General features: G+C 43.8%; 1 protein-coding gene across 1 annotated transcript in view; it reads right to left on the bottom strand.

Annotated features, from left to right (window-relative positions):
- FADS1 (fatty acid desaturase 1) overlaps nt 1-18,478 on the bottom strand; it is a 544,935-nt gene that overhangs the window by 526,217 nt on the left and 240 nt on the right. The window lies entirely within an intron of this gene.

The raw sequence follows: 18,478 nt of genomic DNA, 5'->3' as shown, positions 1-18,478 counted from the left end.
AATTGGAATCTGGAGTTTGTAGTTCTTCAGAGTCACAGCCCTTGTAAATGGTGATCTTGTTAACGGTTGGTTTCTCCCCTCTACACTTCTCAGCAGGCAACAAAGATTAATTGACCCAGAGTTCCACAGTAACTATTGTAGAGGAACTCGACCCTTTCTCAACTGCGGGTGTGTGGGAGCGCGCACACACAAATACTTTACAAATTGCCTCTTTAGTTTAGCCTGACTGCTCTGTGGCAAGATACCAGAGGATGAGCACAGGTAACCTTTTAGTGTGTACTCTACTTACACTGACTAGGATTGTGTTTCCTGCTTGGACAGGGTGCATACCTCTGCCAAACAGAAACCCAATTTAAGTCATCATAATATTTGCTCTTTCCATTTTCTAGTTCTACATCTGCTCTCTTTCTCTTCATTCCTTTTTTCACGTGTGCATATTTGTATCCTTTATCAATTACAAACAAGAATAATCCCAAAAGAATAATCATTTCTAAGGGTTTCAAAATACTTCCAATTACTCCACTGCCCACATTTTCAAACCATCTGCCTATAGCAGAAAATCTATTCCCTGTTGCTTCCCAAGCACCTGTTGCTTCTAATCCTTTCAAATCTTTCTTTAAGTCAGTAATGTTATTTAGGTATTTCTTTAAGTCCTTACTTCCTTCTGAAATGTAAGTGCAACATTGTTGAACTTTTAATATCGGACAGACTCCACCTTTCTTTGTGCAAAGGACATCTAAGGCAAGTCGATTCTGCAAAACCATGGATCTGATGGCAACCATTTCAGTACCTATAACTAAAAATCCTCCAGCTGTACTAATGGATAACTTATCAACTACAGTAGCAAGCTTTCTAATCTTGTGTGAGTGAAGTATCACTCCTACAGGTTGTATTAAAGCACCAAAAATGTCTCCTTTAATTTCACTAGCACCACTCTTTGTTCTCAAATGTTGTTCCCCTGTAGGATCATCAATTTGTCCCACATAATAAATATTTGGATAAACTATCCGCATGTAACGTGTTCCATACCATCTCTTGAGTAAAATGTAAAATGTATTTTCCCTCAAATATAATAAACTGCAGAAAAAAATAGGATATTGTCAATCTAAGTATAATCCCCAATTTCCCCAAACTTCAAAAGCATGATCACATTCACTATTACCTACGAAATGTGTGTCAGTTGGGGATTTTGTAATGAATATGCACAACTTTACTTAGTGTTGCTAATCTAAGGATAATGCTGCCATATTTCCCACTAACCTATGCTCACTTTCATCCTTGGCTCATTGGGGTACTTTTGAATGATTAATTGGTTTGGCTAATATGTCTCTTCATCGGTCTTCCACAGAATCTATGAATTTCTTTTCTACACATGTTAAGCAACAAGTTACATTGCATTGATGCGCATAAGCTGTAACTAATGTCATGGTGGGTCTAAAGAAATGTTCCACTATCTCAAGGTTTTTTGAATCAGGCTGACAATCCAAGTGCTCCAGCATGAGACTGTCTGAAAAGACTAGGTCATTAGTCAAGTAATAATATTGAAGGTAACCCTTTCCATAGACTAAGCTCAGCAAGAAGCTACAGGTAACTTCATATCTCAAGGGGAGGTGATGGTAAGTTTTCACCTCAGCAAAGGAAATTTTATGCAGACGTAGCAATCCCTAGCATCCATAGTGTCAACATAATCATGAAGAAATTTTGAATAAACATTCAATGTATGATCTCCTGTAGATGCTCCTGTAACTCTTTCTCATCTACAGCAGATTAACTATTGTTCATGGGAAGTGGTGTTTGAGAGGCACTTGTAGATCGAGGCTTCTCTACACGGGAAGGATGGAGTAAATTCAACATTACAAGTAAAGCTTTTAGTACTTAAGTCACAAACCAAAATACTCCTATACATAAGCGGTTACGTTTCCTAGTGTTTGGGTTAGGCTCCATAAGTTCTTCTAATGTCAGGCTGTTTAAGTAAAAGATTGCAGCACAGTCCTTTTAGTTAGTTTCCACTTGAGCAAATAGGAAAGCACAGTTCAAATGTCTTTTCCAGTAAAATATGTACTATGATCTTCTTGAGACTTCCTTAGCCCTACTCTGTGTTCTTCTATGGGACAACCTTACGCTCCTTCAGCAGAATCGGGCCTTGGTCCTTTTCTTTGTAGTTTGAGCAAATCTATTAAGTTCTTGCTCCAATAAATACTCAGTTAAAATTCACAAATAATTACATCCAGGATAAATTGACTCAGTCTGTTTAGTGGCAATCCAATTTTAAAACTCAGTTCAGCTGCAAAGTTCAGTTTAAAGAGGCTCATTTGCATGTGAATTGTTATAGTAAAAGGTGCAAACTGCGCTCTCCGAGACATTGATAGCTAGGTATGTCCACTCAGGTGAAAAGTACCTTTTTTTTGTTTAAATCTGTTTATCGTATTTTTTTATACAATTTATTGGCACAATCAACAATGTTTCACAATCTTATAGCACCGACGTCCACATTACATTTTATTGGGGGAGGATACAAGGATTTGTCATCGGGAAAAAATACGGTGGTACACATATGGGACACAGATCGGCTGCTGGGGTGCTATAAATCACACATAAAAAAACGTTTGTACTGTCAGAAGTAGACAGTGTGTGTCTTAAAAGAACTGTGATAACAACAATGATGATGATAAATGATCAGGCCCTTGGGGCATATCCACCCCAGTGCACTTTTATATGCATTCACTGCATTTAACATTCTGACGGGAACAGCTCAAACAAAGGACGCAAGGATGGCGGTTGCAGCTGTTACATAGCAGGGGGAATTGAGTAGCTATCCAAGCTACACAATATTTGCATGCCATACGCAGGGCATGGGTAGATGTTCAGCAGTGTGTGTCCTGTGCCTTGCTGCTGCGCACCGGAGGAGGGGGTTGCTTGCCCGTGGGATGTGTTCTCTCTATTCTCTTGTGTCAGCGCTGTTGGGGGGAGGGTGGTATGTGGCGGGGGTATCGGGAGTAACTACAAACAGCTGTGTGAGGGTATGGGTGGGAGGGAGGTGAGAAGTACCTTTGACAGGGCACTGGAGCTCTTTTTGATCTCCTTATTTCTGGCCCTTCCTCATCACTTTAGCTTAGGCCAGATCCTTCAATATCTTCTGGAAAAGTGTGTGGCACATACACCTCAGATACACTGTCTCCCTCTCTCCTGCCTCATTGGCCACTGGTCTCCAGGTACAACTTTCATTGCTGCTGCACTAGGTCCTTTGCTAGAGTCTGAATCTGGCACAGTCACCACCACAAGATGGGACCTTTTAGAAATGGGATTTCTGTTTGGCTAGGGCATGAGCCTAAACCAGGAAGAAACCATAACGCTAGTCAGGGCAAGGGAGTTACACACTTAAGATAACCCCTGCTCACACCCTTGGTAGCTTGGCAGAGCAGTCAGGCTTATCCCAGAGGCAATGTGTAATGTGTTTGCGCAACACACTCACACAGCAGCGACACACTAGGCACACCACGAAAGAAACTCCACACAAGGTTATATAAAAAATAGCCTTTGTATTATCATAAAAACACATTAGAACATAAACACATATATACACTGTGCCACCAGGCACTTGTCATGACTTTACAGGGATTACATAAATCATTATGTCAATCGGGCCAATGTCATTATCACTAGTTAGCACAGCCCGTAACTACTGGTAGGTTGTACACATCAGGGTCTAAAACTCAAGCAGGTTGGGGAATACATAACTCATGTGCTGAGCACATTATGTAAATCCTAGCAACGCAACCCCACATGCATCACAACCTCAGGGCGTGTGTCATACAAATGCACATCACACACATAGACCGCAGTCCCAGGAGACCATAATTACCAGGCCACTAGGCAATCGTCATGAACACAAGGAGCGCACTAGCTCATACTTGTAGACCACACAGGGCCCAAAAACCTGGGAAAACATTAGGCATGACACCCACATGGGGACTACTGTACTTTCTTGGCCACCACTTTGGGCCGAAGGCGCTGCATGCCTACTCTGGGGAATATGGCACTGCTAGGATGCTCTGTATTCCATGAAGCGGGGGCCTTCATCGAGGATTTTCCCCCGTGACGCCAGCCAAGAAAAATGCCCCCCCCTACTCCACCCCCTCCAACAGCAGGCACTAGTGCAGCTCGCTGCCACACTAGGGAAAGGATTGGTGTTTACATTGGGAACTTGATTCGATTTACATCTTCGAACATTTACATTTTGTTGTGGCATTGGGGCTTGTGGAACCTGCATTACCTGAGCTTGAGGTACATTGGGATAGTGAACTCTTGGTCTCTGTACTTGCTGTGCCTGAATCATAGCATTCCCTTGAGATTGCACAAACCCAGTAACTGGGATGGCTACAGGGAATCCTGCCAGCGTGTTGCCACAGGTGACCCTCTGCCCCTCCCTCCTGTAATGCAGCTGAGGCATGTACCTGATTGTTGTTGGTACAGGAGCGAAGGCAGCCGCTCGTCGTGTGACAGAGGTCCCGGGTCCCGCGGTGGTGTTGCGGACCGCGGATAGGATTCCTGTGTTTGCTGGCCTAAACCCCTGCTGGCTGGAGACGAGGAGCCGCAGTAATACCGCGAGCAGACGAGTGTTCGGCCGGTGGTTTGGGAGGCCACTCTGAGTTCACTGGGGCAAGCTCCACTCTGGGGGTGAGACCCAGCTGCGGAGCATTACTGTTGGTCTCCTGCCGGTCTGTCCGGAGTCATAGTGGCCACATAAGACTGGAATTGGACGGATGCCACGTGGGGGTACAAGGGTACACCAAGCATCGCTGGAATAAAGTTACCGTAAAAAAAAAAATCCCTCTACCTGTGTCAAAGTGCTCCTTAGGCACTAGCAGGAGAGATATATAGTGGCATGATGCAAAATTGAAGGTTTATTTTTTGCACAAGACTACACACATCTGTAGAACCTTCTCCCCTGCTGCTCAGTTTCACTGCAGTGGGTTTGAAGCTGGAAGCAGGAAATTAAGCACCGGCCTCACACTATATTAAGGACAGGCTGTTCTACTTGCTATAGGGCAAAATAATAGTGTGTTTTTGGACGTTTGTTTACTGCCATGATGGGAAACATTTAAAAATCGCCATCGTTTTAGCCCATGTTGATACAAGTGGGTTGCTTAAATCAAAGACCCGATTGACCCAAGTGAAGACAGCCTCAGCAACTGTAAGAGCGGAACGCGTGCAGTAAGCTCGTCAAGGCTCGGCTAGAATATCAAGCCCACTAAGCTCAGAAGACGATTTGGTGGAGCTCGGAAAGGGAACTAGTAATCATCAGTCCTTGGAAATCTCTGAGACTCCTGCTATAGAAAAGACAAATGAAGATCCCACAGCTGAGGGACTACAGCTCTGGTTCAAAGTGGCTCAGTTTCCATTGGGGCCCATCATCCTAGAAGATAGCCAGGCAGCAAAAAATCTTGCAAATTCAGAAACGTGCCAAAATCAAGAGTCCGCGAGGGAAGATTTCACTGGCATGCACCGCACCAAAACTAAGGAGTACCCTCTATTTCTGAAGTCCAAAATACCTCTACCACCTGTGCAGCCCCCATGTACAGAACAAGAACAAGCACCTCTGGGGGAAACACAAGCGGATGGGCCACTGGATATTCAAATATCTACCAGTTCTCCACCGATTTTACCTCCAAGGCCCCTAGATCATTTAAAGGGAGATTTGAGGGATGGTAAGACTTCAATCTCCCTGGTGGAGACAACGACTGTAGCAGAAAGTCAAGATCAGACTCAGCCGGCTCTGGAAGAGCCCGCTAGGATCCAGCATTCAGATACAGGGCCAGCTTTCAATGTGACATTAAATCAATGCTGAATCTAATCTTGGATGAGATGCGTGAGATGAAAGTGACACAAGTGAATGAGATTGCAGCCTTACATCTTCGCTTGTCAAAAATTGAAGAAGCAATCGCCAGCTATCCGGTAAGATTGCAGGAGGCTGAGTCCAGAATATCTCATCTTGAGGATCAGATCATTGTGATCCAGCATCAGGCAACCCTGGATAAAAAAAAAACAACTCTCTTTGGAAAGTAAGCTCGAAGATCTAGAAAATCTTTCCTGTCGTTCTAATTTGCAACTAGTTGGGGTCCCAGAAGGCTGTGAGGGGACTCCAATGCTCCAGTGGGTCGAGTCATTTCTTAAAGGTAATATGCTGCCTGGGTTCACTGGAGATCTCACCATCACGAGAGCACATAGAATTCAAGCTCAGCCATTTCCGCATTCAAAGTTACCCGAACAATCCTCATTAACTTTGCAGACTTTCGGATTAAATAATGGGTATTGACTCAGGCTATCCAAAAGAGGCAGATTTCAACTCAAGAAGCCCCTAGCTGTCGCATCTTTTCTGATATGTTTGCAGCAGCAGCCCGCCGCTGGAAAGAATTTGTTAAACTTCTCTACCTGTTTAAGGCACAAGGGGCTCAGGCTTCTATAGCCCAGCAATCTAAGCTCTATGTTCTTATACAAGGGAAATTCCATATGTTTGTAGACCTTGAAGAGGCGCAGTAGTTTCTTCAGAAAATCACTATGGGAAAATAGAGAATTAAGTCTGGTTGTCATCATTATAGTCTCTTTTTTATGGAGGTGGAAAGAAGGAAAGGGGAGAGAAGGGAGAAAGGAGAACGTTTTTTTTTAAGAGTAAGGAAGGGGCAGGGTCACTAAGGGTGCAATAAAATGCCACCCAGTTTGGGGAGTAGTCAATGGGAGAAGGCAGGGGGGTATGGAGGCTATTCACCATCTGCTGGGGTTTACGGGTAGGGTGGCAAGGTAGTGGGGGTGGGGGCCGGAAGGGGTAAGCAAAGGAAAAAATGAACAGGAAAATAGTGAAGTTCACAGGATATGTTCACAGGGGAGCAGGAAATCGCAGGGACCAGTTTGGTGGGGTGACGATGGGAAATGTAGGCTTAAAATAGTAGACAAAAAGGGGAAAGGCCAACCAAGATGAAATCAAAAATGCAGAATATAAAAATGGTTACGTGTAATATTAATGGACTTCTGAATCCGCGGAAAAGCTCAGCTTTTTTAAATTGGATAACTTCCTTCTCTCCCGAAATTATATTTTCACAAGAAACACATCTCAGGTCTGACACACCTAAGATATCACTTCCCAAGAAGTATGCGCAGGTGTATTTTTCATCCGCTAACTTAGCAGTTAGAGGGGTAGGGATTTTATTATCTAATACACTGGACTGGCAGGTTAAGGATGTCCGGCGAGATGGTAAAGGTAGATGGCTTTGGGTAAAAGTAAAGCTTGAGGAAATAGTGCTGAATCTGGTCAATTATTACGGCCTTATAGAGGACGATACTGCAGCACTCAAGCGAATTTATCAATTGGCAGTATGAATGGAAGGCATACTAATTCTGGGTGGTCATTTTAATTTTATTCAGAATCTGGCACAAGATACATGGGATAAGACGAAATGACAGCTAAAGCCCAAAACCGCAAAATTAATAAGAAGTTTGTGAAAAGATTTCTCCTTACTAGATCCCTGGGGACTAGGGCGTCCAGGCATCTTGCAATTTACCTGCTACTCTGCAAGATTCAGATCGGCATCCCGATTGTTTTTTTTTTGTGGATAAGTTGTTTGCCAACAGTCCAGCAAAAATACTGGCCAACTCATTTTCGACCACTCTCTAGTTTCATTTACATTAAGGTTAGGAATCACTCCAAAAAAGAGGCTAAGATGGCAGTTTGACAAATCTCTATTACAAGATACTACCTGGGTGACAGAAACCAGGGTGTTTATCAAGTAATTTTTCCAGCTTAATGTAAATACTGCCCCAATGTTTATGGTTTGAGAGGCATTCAAAGCTACTTTTAGAGGCCAGACTATATCATATAAGGCGAGAATAAGTATTTTCGACAACAAAAGATTCTGGAAGACAGACTGCGGTTGAGAGGGCTAAACAAAATGCAACCCTAACAAATATAGCAGAGCCCATCATAAAAGCACAACAGCAAGAATTAGCTAAAGTCAAGGAGCAACTGAAAGATTTTTTTTTGGTAGAGGAAATTACAGGAAGCAAGGCCTACCAACAAAAGCTTTCTGAGGAAAGCCAGCAGATTGGCAGATTCCTGGCTTGGTCTACGAAAAGTCAGAAAGCAGCTCAATTAATCAGCCAAGTTAAAAATTCATCGATGGGCATGTTAGTAGATGACAAACAGGCAATTTCTGATGTGTTTCTTGCACATTTTAATCAAATATATGCAGAAACAAAGGCGGTAGATGAAACAGAATTGACAGATTATTTTGAGTCACTGGAGCTACCACAGGTATCACAGCAGCTCTCGGAGACATTGAATGGCCCAATAGGAATCTCAGAAACTCTATCAGTATTAAAAAGTATGCCTAATGCTAAGTCTAGTGGTGTAGAAGGGAACCCGGCGGAAGTTTATAAGGTATGTCATGAAGAACTACTTCACTTTCTAGAAAAACTGTTCAATCACATAAGGGAGGGTATGGACATCCCCAAAAGTTTTAAAGAATCCGTGCTAGTAGTCTTCCTTAAAAAGGATAAAGATCCCTGTGACCCCAACTCTTATCGTCCTATTAGTTAGTTAAATATGGACTACAAATTGTTTATGAAAATCTGGGCCAGAAGGGTAGCCCCATGTGCACAACAGGTGGTTCATACTGACCAAAATGGTTTTATTCCAGGACAGTTGATGGCATCTAATACGTATTTTCTAATATATGCCATTGATTATTTCTCCACTAATAAGATTAATGCGTTGATTATGATGATGGATGCCGAGAAGGCTTTTGATTTAGTAGTCTGGATTGCTTTATTTTTTATTTTGGATAAGCACTGGAGGAAGATGGGCGCCACTGGTGGAAGATGGGCACCACTGGAGGAAGATGGGCGCCACTGGAGGAAGATGAGCGCCAATGGAGGAAGATGAGCGCCACTGAAGGAAGATGAGCACCACTGGGAGAAGATGAGCGCCACTGGAGAAAGATGAGCGCCTCTGGGGAAGATGAGCGCCTCTGGGGGAAGATGAGCGCCACTGGAGGAAGATGAGCGCAACTGGAGGAAGATGAGCGCAACTGGAGGAAGATGAGCGCCACTGGAGGAAGATGAGCGCCACTGAAGGAAGATGAGCGCCACTGGAGGAAGAAGAGTGCCACTGGAGGAGAATGAGAGACATTAAGGTGAGGAAAGAAACACACTAGGAATAAGAGAGACACATTACGGGAGAATGAGAGACACACTTGGAAGAAGGGGGTACATTGCGGGAATATGAAAGACACTGAGTAAGGAGATAGACGCAGGGGAAGGCGCGAGGCACATTAGGGAAGATGAGAGGCAATTCGGAAATAAGTAAGACTCGTTGAGGGAGATGGGATATCCTAGCAACTCTATTAATATATTTAGAATACACCGGGAAGGTCATGAGGGATTAAAAGAAAAAAATACACAAAAGGTTTTTTAGGTCTCACCTAGCGATGCAGCGCGAAAGCGCTTTCGCTAGCCAGATCTATTGTTATCGACTTGCTTTGGAAGGGAGACAGGACATGTGCACGTGCAGAAAGAACTACAATTGTGAACGCGCCCGTGAACACGTACCACGGCGTTAGCTCAACTTGCAGGACAGGAGATCTGCACATGTACAGCTGGCGCCGCGTTAAAATGCCCCCTGCTTCGTTGTTCAACAACTCCCAGGAGTGGAAATAGGCGGGCGTCCCACTGGCGCCATGTTAATAGATAAAAGATTTAATCACCCCTGCGGCGGCCTGCTGGTAGCGCTTTTGATCACAATCTCCCCCCTGTGCAAACTCCGGTCACGGGTTACAGCCGGTTACCTTAGGATGCGAAGGGGGCTCTGCGTTCCTCGCACTAATCTCCAGTGAAGCCGCTTTCGCCGATGGGACAAGCCTCTGCCTGAGGTTCAGCTCCTTTCCTCGATGACGAGTTTCCCAGACGGCTGATGTGCATGCTCACGGTGTGTCTACCAGCTTGCTCCCGGACAGCACATGGAAACGCGCACAACATGTCTTTGAGCGTGTGCCCGGACAGCAGATGTGCGTGCTCGCACGCTCACTGCGTTATCCTTTGCTTGGTGGAACCGGGAGGGTGCAGGGCCTCTTCGACGCTGCCAGGAACTTGTTATAGGGGTGTGAACCTTCTGTGTCGTTTTAGTGCTTTTGCTTCGGTCTGTTGTGTTCTTTCCTTCGCACCTTACCTCCATTTTTAGGAAGCATTGTACTGCTGCTGTGGCCCTCCTGGGGCAGCACCAGCCACATAGTTCCATTCATCTCTACTTCATAGTTGCATGTGGTAATACTCCACCCCCACATTTGTCTTCGGCTCTAGTCTTGTATCCCTCTTCATGGGTCAGATCGACAAAGTGGGGGTTTCAAACCCAGCAGGTTGACCTACTCTTGGTATAGCAGTTGCTGCTTCACTTTCCTAAGCCATGCTGGCTACTTATTCAGTGTGCGGCTCATTGTTCATTCTTCCTTCGACTGCCACTGCTTCACAGTCTACCTCGGGGGCAAACACCCAGGCTTGCCCCAATGGCAACCCACCACCTAATACAGGCTTCTATTGGCCTCATGTCCTTTTGACTCCACTGCTATCTTGCCTTCAGCATACAGTGTCATTGGATTCTCCTTTTCCTTTTTTGCTACGAATATTGCTTCTTTGTTAGCAAACATATATTCACGTTGATAACGCCTTGTCCCCAAGGTGGGTGAATACACTACCGGGCATTAATGGTCTGTTTAAATGTCCGGATGGTTGTTGGTGCAGCCAGCTGTCCAGAAGCTCAGGGAAACGCATATTGCTCCATCGGCTGTTAGCTACACCCCCTCAGTGACCCCGTAATTCCCATGAACCGTGTGTGGCCTTCAAGGGAAGCTAGGGAGACTTGCTGATCCTAGGCATATGTTATTTTGTGTTCATTTGTTTTGCAGTGTTATATAGTGCAAGCCAGACACGATGTGTGCCAAAGTGCTTTACATTAGCACTGATTGTGTACAAAGAAAATGTAGGTCTTGTTACATAGGATATTTTTGGGGGTTTCACTAAGCGTAAGAACAGTTTCAAGTATCATGGACGGAATTTAAAGAAGAGAAATCTGTGGGCCTGGTTAGTAAACAGCTACCTGCATTGCCAGGTGACTGTGGAGGAGCGAGGGCCTCTACACATATAGTCATAAAGGGGGGTACTTTTCCAATTCTCTGGAGCCACAGTCAGATGTCTGTGTTACATCCAGCATGTTAGAAAAGTTCAAACAAGGTGATCATACTTCTCCTTCAGAACTGACTTTGTATAAGGTGCAAACTCAAAAAGTCCAGTTAACAAATACACACAAGACAAGCATTGGCAATGCAATAAGTCCCGCTTTCGCGAGATTTTGAGCTAATGGCATTGTAAATGACAATGCCTTTCATTTATGGGTTTAAAAAACCTGCAATTATAAAAGGCATTTTCATTTACAATACCAATAGGTGAAAGTTTAAAAAAGGCGACACCTAGTGCATTGCATATATGCATTTTTAGATAGACATTGTTTAGAAAATACCTTTATCCATCACTTTCCCCAAATCATTTAATACTTTTAAATAGTTACACAGGTAAACACACCAATAGTTATATTATCATATTTACAGTAAATACATTACCATTCACAAAGCAAAAAACGCTAGCTTTTCCAAGGCGAGACCTACTGTATTGCAAATGCTTGTCTTTGTGTGCCATTTCCGCCTACATAATGGTATTGTTAGCACCACCTTTATCACTGTTCATCAGTTAATATATATGTCACAGAATCAGAACAAATGTGCTTAAAAAGCGCCAGTTATCAAATTTTAACAGGTGCGTTGTGGGGAAATGCCCGATCCTTGGCTCTGAAATCCTAGCCACGTTCTCGGCGCCTCCCTCTCCAGCCTTCCCTTAAAGCGCTGTACGCTCACATACGCACGCACGCAGGAGCGCCTAACACAGAGTCTCACACAGTGCAGGGGGAGGAACGGTTTCACATTTCGAATAAAGTCTTCCTTTCACGCGCTCGCTTGCTGGATTGGCCCGGATCAGCGTGTGTCGGCTCCTGGCTGCTGGACAGCTCCCCTCTGCTCGAGCTGGCGCGCGAGTGCTGTTCCCACCCCTAGCGGGTGCATCGCACGGGTTCAACGATCACGGCAGGACGGGCCTTTGTCGGTCTGTCACACATCACCATGTGTGTCCAGGATGCGATGGACTTCAGAGATTAGGGCCAGAGGAGTCAGCGCCCAGGGCAAGACTGAGGATCAATGACAGAGCTGCATGTTTGAGATCAGTGCTAGTAAAACAGGTGATGCAACAGGCCAGGAGTGAAGTTGAATGGCAACGCTGTGTGTGTGTGCGGTGGTGGAGGAGCGTGAGTCCAGTTCTTCATAAAAGGGGACGCTGCAGGACGTACTTGCGGTGCATTAGGAGAGCACTGTCTGCATTGCAGTAATGGGTTAGTAGCAAAGCAGATCTGGGACCTGCTGCATGACAACACCCCAGACCTACTTTTCCACATAGAAACCTGCCTGAACCCTGCATTGGCAATGATATTCCTCCAAACATCCCCTCCCATCCTGGCTACAAGATTGCGAGGCAAGACAGAGTTCTCAAGCCCAGAGGAGGAATCCCCATCATCCACGAGAAAGCATCGGCTGCACCACTTCCGAAGACACACCATCCTCTTGGAACTCTTGCTGTTCAAGCTCCACGTCACAGCCAACTTCATCCTAAGTGCCACTCTCATCTACAGATCTCTGGGACTGTGCACCAACTTTACCCACACCATCATGCCATGGTCACACCACTCGCCTTCAAAGCTAGCAATTACATCCTACTCAGAGACCTGAACTGCCACCTGGAAGGCCATTCCAACCCTAACTTAAAAGCACTCATCAAAATATTAGAAGTATGGGCCTCACTCAATGAGTAAAGGGACCTACCAACGTCACCGTACACATCCTGGACTCTATTTTCACCACCTTTCACAACATCTGAGACAACAAGTTCAAACCAGTCTCCTCCCAGTCTAATGCACATGCACAACTGACAGACCAGCCCACTGAAATAGGAACAGCATCAGTGACAAGGACTGGAACACCACTGTCAATTACCACCAACCTGCACACCGCAACAGTCTTGTGCTGTCCACACGGACCTGAACCTGCCCGAATCCTTCGAAGAGGAACCTGTAAATGCACTTCGGAAGGAACCACATAAGTCGAAACCAGAATCCACCAAACCAAAGGCATCTGGTCCCACCTGATGTTGGTTTGGGGGCTGCCCCGCCAAAGGGAAGTCATGCAGCGCCTGCGGCAAACGTAGCCATTTCTCTAAAGTTTACCGCTCTTCTACATCGAAGCAACGGTCGCTGCCTCCTAAGAAACCAGTCAGCCCTGTTTCATCTCAGTCGGCCAAACTGTCAGAACGTGACATGGATGATGATGCTGAAGTTGGAAGCTCTTAAGAATACAAACATCACAAAACCACATTAAAATATTTTTTCACTGCACAAATACAAATTCCTATAGCTGATACTACATCGTTACTAGCAGCCAAGATTTTGGCTGCTTTTGTGGGTAAAACAATTCTATTTTTAGCCATCACCGGTGTAAACATATAAACACTGAAAAAACACCATTGCAACCACAAACTAAGTGGTATTAAAAGAAATTAAAATATGAGTGGAAGAGACATTTGTATTTATTCCTGAAGGTGCCAATACAATGTAACTTTGTTATACAAGGTAGCATCAAGAAAGACTTGGCTAACATTATTCTGCTTGAGTTTTGTTATTTAGGGATGTCACTAAAACATTGTCTCGTCTTCCTTCTGCTTTTTCCAGGTTTGTGGTCTTTGGTCTAAAGATGCAGTGTTTAGATGCATGTTTTGGGTCTTATTTAGTTATCTTACAACTGGAGAGAATCAGGAAATATCAAAATCATATTTGATATTTTGGCTACATTTGATTTCACTGATAGGTAAAACGGCTGGCTTCATAAGAATCTTTCCTAATATGTACCGTCACATTTACTCACAGACAGAGAATAGGTGAAATCCTCTGATACATCAGCCCTCTTTTATAGTGAGTCAGTATTGATTCCAAGTGAATTACCAAGCACCCCAACCTTTAAGCATTTAATGCAAGATGTAGTGACAGGTATATGTGAAAAGAATGTTGTCACCAAGCATCTGAGATAGTGGTGAAAAAATGGAACGCAGTGTCACTTGGAATGCTGCTGAGAAAAGTTCCCATCAAGTTCAATAAAGATTGGAGTGATATTGTTTGTATTTGCAGTAATTCAGCTATGCATGTGAACAAGTTTTATGATGGTCTGTCAAAATGGATACCTGAGCTGAAGCGCTTCCCTGTAAGAGATCCTTCTCACTTGCTAGACAATATGCTGAAAGCATCTTTACAATTCACAGAGTTACTGACGAATGCTATAGACTTTGTAGTCCATTCTGGTGCAGTAAAAAATTACTTGGATCTCATATACCCTTTGGACATGCACCATCAGTGCAGAAAGCAAGCAATAATTAAATAAATAAAATTAAAATTCCATAAACACCGGAAAAACACTGTTTCTGTTGTTTTTAGTGGCGCGAAAATGTGTAACCACTGATAACCACTGTTTCTTTAAGGTATTGAAAAAACTGAAAACCCCCCACCAGAATTTACCAAAAATAGAAACTGAAAACAGGAAAGCCTAGGTATAATTAAGCCAAGTAACCTTAAGGGATGTACCTGACTGAAACTGGCTATAAAATGTTGCTTTTGCTCCAGGCCACTTTATTTCTTCCTCTTGCTCCCATGCGTCTACTTATTTTTTCAGAATAGGACAAAGTCGCACAGGAAAGCCACATTAATGGTGACTCTGGGATTTCTAGTCCAAGGCTCTCTCTATTCCTCCCTCTCTCCCACCAGCTTCGCTGCTCTCTGTCCAAATGCTACACTAATAGAGTCCTCCTTTTGTGTGTGATGGAACATCCATGCTGTACTTCTGTTTACATGCATGCGCAGTGACATCTGACCGCCGCACTATGAAACTTCCTTAAGCCGCAGTTAAAGTGCCTTCCACTAGATGGTGTGTTGTAAAGAACACTGAAATATAATTTTTAAGTAATTCCTTTACTGTAGTTGAGGAGCAGGGATGAGCATGTCCTTAAACTCCTGTATGGAAGTTGTAACTGCCAGCAACTTGAATACATACATTCTAGGATGAAATCAATACAATCGTACACACTACATCGTAGCCTGTTCTACATTGCCGCCTAAAAACAAAAACATGACACATCCCCCTTTCTTCCAAAAGAAAGAAAGAAAGAAAAGAAGGAAAGAGGGAAGGAAAATGAATTTAATTTTTTTTTTAAAACAAAGAAAAAAAAAAGCATGACTTATTATTAACAATATAATCTTTTAACCAAAGCGGAGCCATCCATTTCCTTACAGAATAAGGAGAATTAAACTCATCACTCAACAAGGAACTTGAACTGGAAGGCTCTTGGGGCTCAACAACATTTTCCTTGGTTACCAAAGAAGAAGTAAACAGACCTGATTCCACAGTATTCTCATCAGTAGTAGATAGAATATTAACTCAATTCTCATCAGTTTCCCACAAAATGTTAACTCCCTCTACAATTCCACTGCTGTTTTTACCGGTCATTCAACATCCAATCACACTCAACATGTTGACCACAAGCAGAAGTCTTGCTCTTAGCAAATCTATTTAAATTCCACACGTTGCCACTTTTCACTCTCGCTGCATTAAGTAGAGTCTCAACAACTTCTTCAGGTTCAAATATTGACTTTCACCTTTAGGGACCCAACCAGGTTTCTTAATTTGCAACCAGTCACCATGTTGATTACTGGAGTTTTAACACCATGCCTAGAGTCATAGTACTCCTTACTCTTATTGTGCATTATCTCCATGCGATCTCGCACCTCATCTATGGACCAAGACTCCACACCAGAAGGAAATAACCAACCAGGGGTAAACTTGGATCAAGGTTTCCTATCTCTTTGATGGAAGGGTTCAATAATTCTTTTTTAGGCCAATCATGTAAAACGAGTGAAATAACCATTTGAAGAGTAGGGGCTTTGGTGTACTCAGCAGCCCTCTCATCCTTACCAATAGCAGAAAACCTGTGATCATGGATAAGGTCCATCTGTAAATCTTTCCATTCTCCATCCTCACACTTTTCTAGCATGATAGGCATCCTGTAAAGAAAATCTGCCACAACAATGTTCTTGCCCGGCATATAAATAATCTTGAGAACAAAATTTTGCATGCGCCTTGAAATCCTTGCAAGTCTTGCAGAAGCAGTAATAGCACCTTCTGTAGTTAGAATGTTCACTAAGGGCTTATGGTCACAACAAAGTATACAAGCCTTCCCCCAAATGAAAGACTTGAAATGTTCCAAAGACCATGCACAAGATAATACCTCCCTTTCAATGATTGGGTATTTCTCTTCACAAGGAGAGCGAGATCTGGAAGCATGAGCAATTATATTTTCCTTTCCTTGACTGTCCATCTGTGATAATACGGCGCCTAACCCTTTGTTGCTGGTGTCAGTAGTGATGACGCTGTCTAAGGCAGGATCAAAACTGCGTATGTGCTGTTGCATTAGCAACAGACAATTTTATGGTCTTGAAATCACCATCACACCCCAAGGACCAATCAAACATGCAATTCTTTTTGAGTAAGTGGCAAACGTTGAAAGTATTTTCTGCGAAATGAGGAACATATTTTGAACATAATTCAGCCATCCCTGAAAATTATCTAACATCCTTCTTACAAGTAGGTACAGAGGCTTCTGCGATGGCAGACACCAGAGTAGGTTTAGGTTTAACACCTGACTCATTAATAACATGACCAAGGTAAGTAACACTTCTCTGTGTAAACTTGCATTTAGAGTGTTCCACTGTAAGACCTTTGTTCTCCAAAATGCTGAAAACTCTCCTTAGTCTTGATGTATGTTCCTCCTCATCAGCACCGAAAACAAGAATGTCAACTTGGAAGAAGAAGGTGACACCTTGTTCCTTGCTGAAAAGTTGAAACATTAGCCGCTGAAAAACAGTGGCAGCAGAGGCAAGCCCAAATGGCATATGCTTAAATTGAAAATATCCAAACGGAGTGATAAAGAGGTGAGTTTAATCGATTCCGGTGACAAAGATCTGGTTATATGCGGACGAAAGGTCCACTGTGGAGAACCATTTTGCTTTATTCAGACATGTTACCATTTCATTGGTTTTCGGCAATGGGAATCTGTCAACCACAATGTTGTTATTCAAATGTCTAAGTCCACACATACCCTGATCTTACCGTTTCTCCGTCTGGCCACAACAAAGGAAGAAACCCAATCAGATGCTTCCATAGGTTCTACAGTGTGTGCTGCAACCAGTTTGTCTAATTCCTTGTAATCTTCATCTCTCACAAGTATGGGAATATTACGACATTTGTGTACCTTGGGTGTGGCATTATGTTTGAGAATTATTCTGTGTTCGAATCCCTGGAGATTACCCAAAACCTTGCTGAAGGCTTTAGTAAATTGTCTTATAGTGCTATCACCCACAGTGCCACACTCATCCACTACCAAAACCTGTTCTTTACTGTTGGGGTCTAAAACAATTTGCAGTTGTTTCTGGTCAAACCATCCTAAAACAGGGGGACCAGTTTTAGCAATATATAATTTGCATCTACTCTCTCACCCTTTGAATTTGAAAGAGAACCAACGATAACCTAACACATTGAAAGTCTCACCACCATACCCATCAGGATGTATTTCCGGTTTCAAATACTGAGTCTGTGTATGTTTATTTGCAAACTGCTCAATTCTGTGAATGAGGCCGCTTGCGAACACAAATAGGCTTGATACAAGGGGGTGGTGGTGGTTTCCAGTGACACTGATCATCCTAGACAATGTCAGACGTCCGGGGTGGGGCGGAGATGCTGCTATACAATGCACAATGTGGAACAAGGAAACCCGAGCCTGGAGCAGGAAAAACGAGAAGGGGCTTGACAGCCAAGTGAGGGCTGTGCTGCTGCTGGGAGGACCGCCATCAGCCCGTCCACTCCAACTCTTCGTGAAGGAGAAGAGAGCACCCCCTCTTGAGCTCTGTCCACCCCAGGACAAAACATCTCTATATCCTTCAACCTCCAACCCCAAAAAAGATCTGAGAAGTCCCTGGACAGGCGCAAGGAGGTCGTCCAGTTTTGTCTTTGCATTCTGCTGCTTCTACAATTAGCTTCCGTTTTACTCCTGTACTACAACTCCCATAACGCACGGGAAGCCAGACCAGGAAGAGCAACTCACAGCTGCTACTGAGCGAGCTCTCTTCACTGAAAGAAGTAATACCCTTCTCGCTTTCATTCCAGTGCTAATAAGAATTCGAAAGCTATCGCGCCAGACAGTGGAATAATACATAGTGATGGGAAAACGTTGCGGACCACAT

This window comes from Lissotriton helveticus, chromosome 3_1 (genome assembly GCF_964261635.1).
Source record: "Lissotriton helveticus chromosome 3_1, aLisHel1.1, whole genome shotgun sequence".
NCBI lineage: Eukaryota > Metazoa > Chordata > Amphibia > Caudata > Salamandridae > Lissotriton > Lissotriton helveticus.
This window is presented reverse-complemented; position numbering and strand designations above follow the sequence as displayed.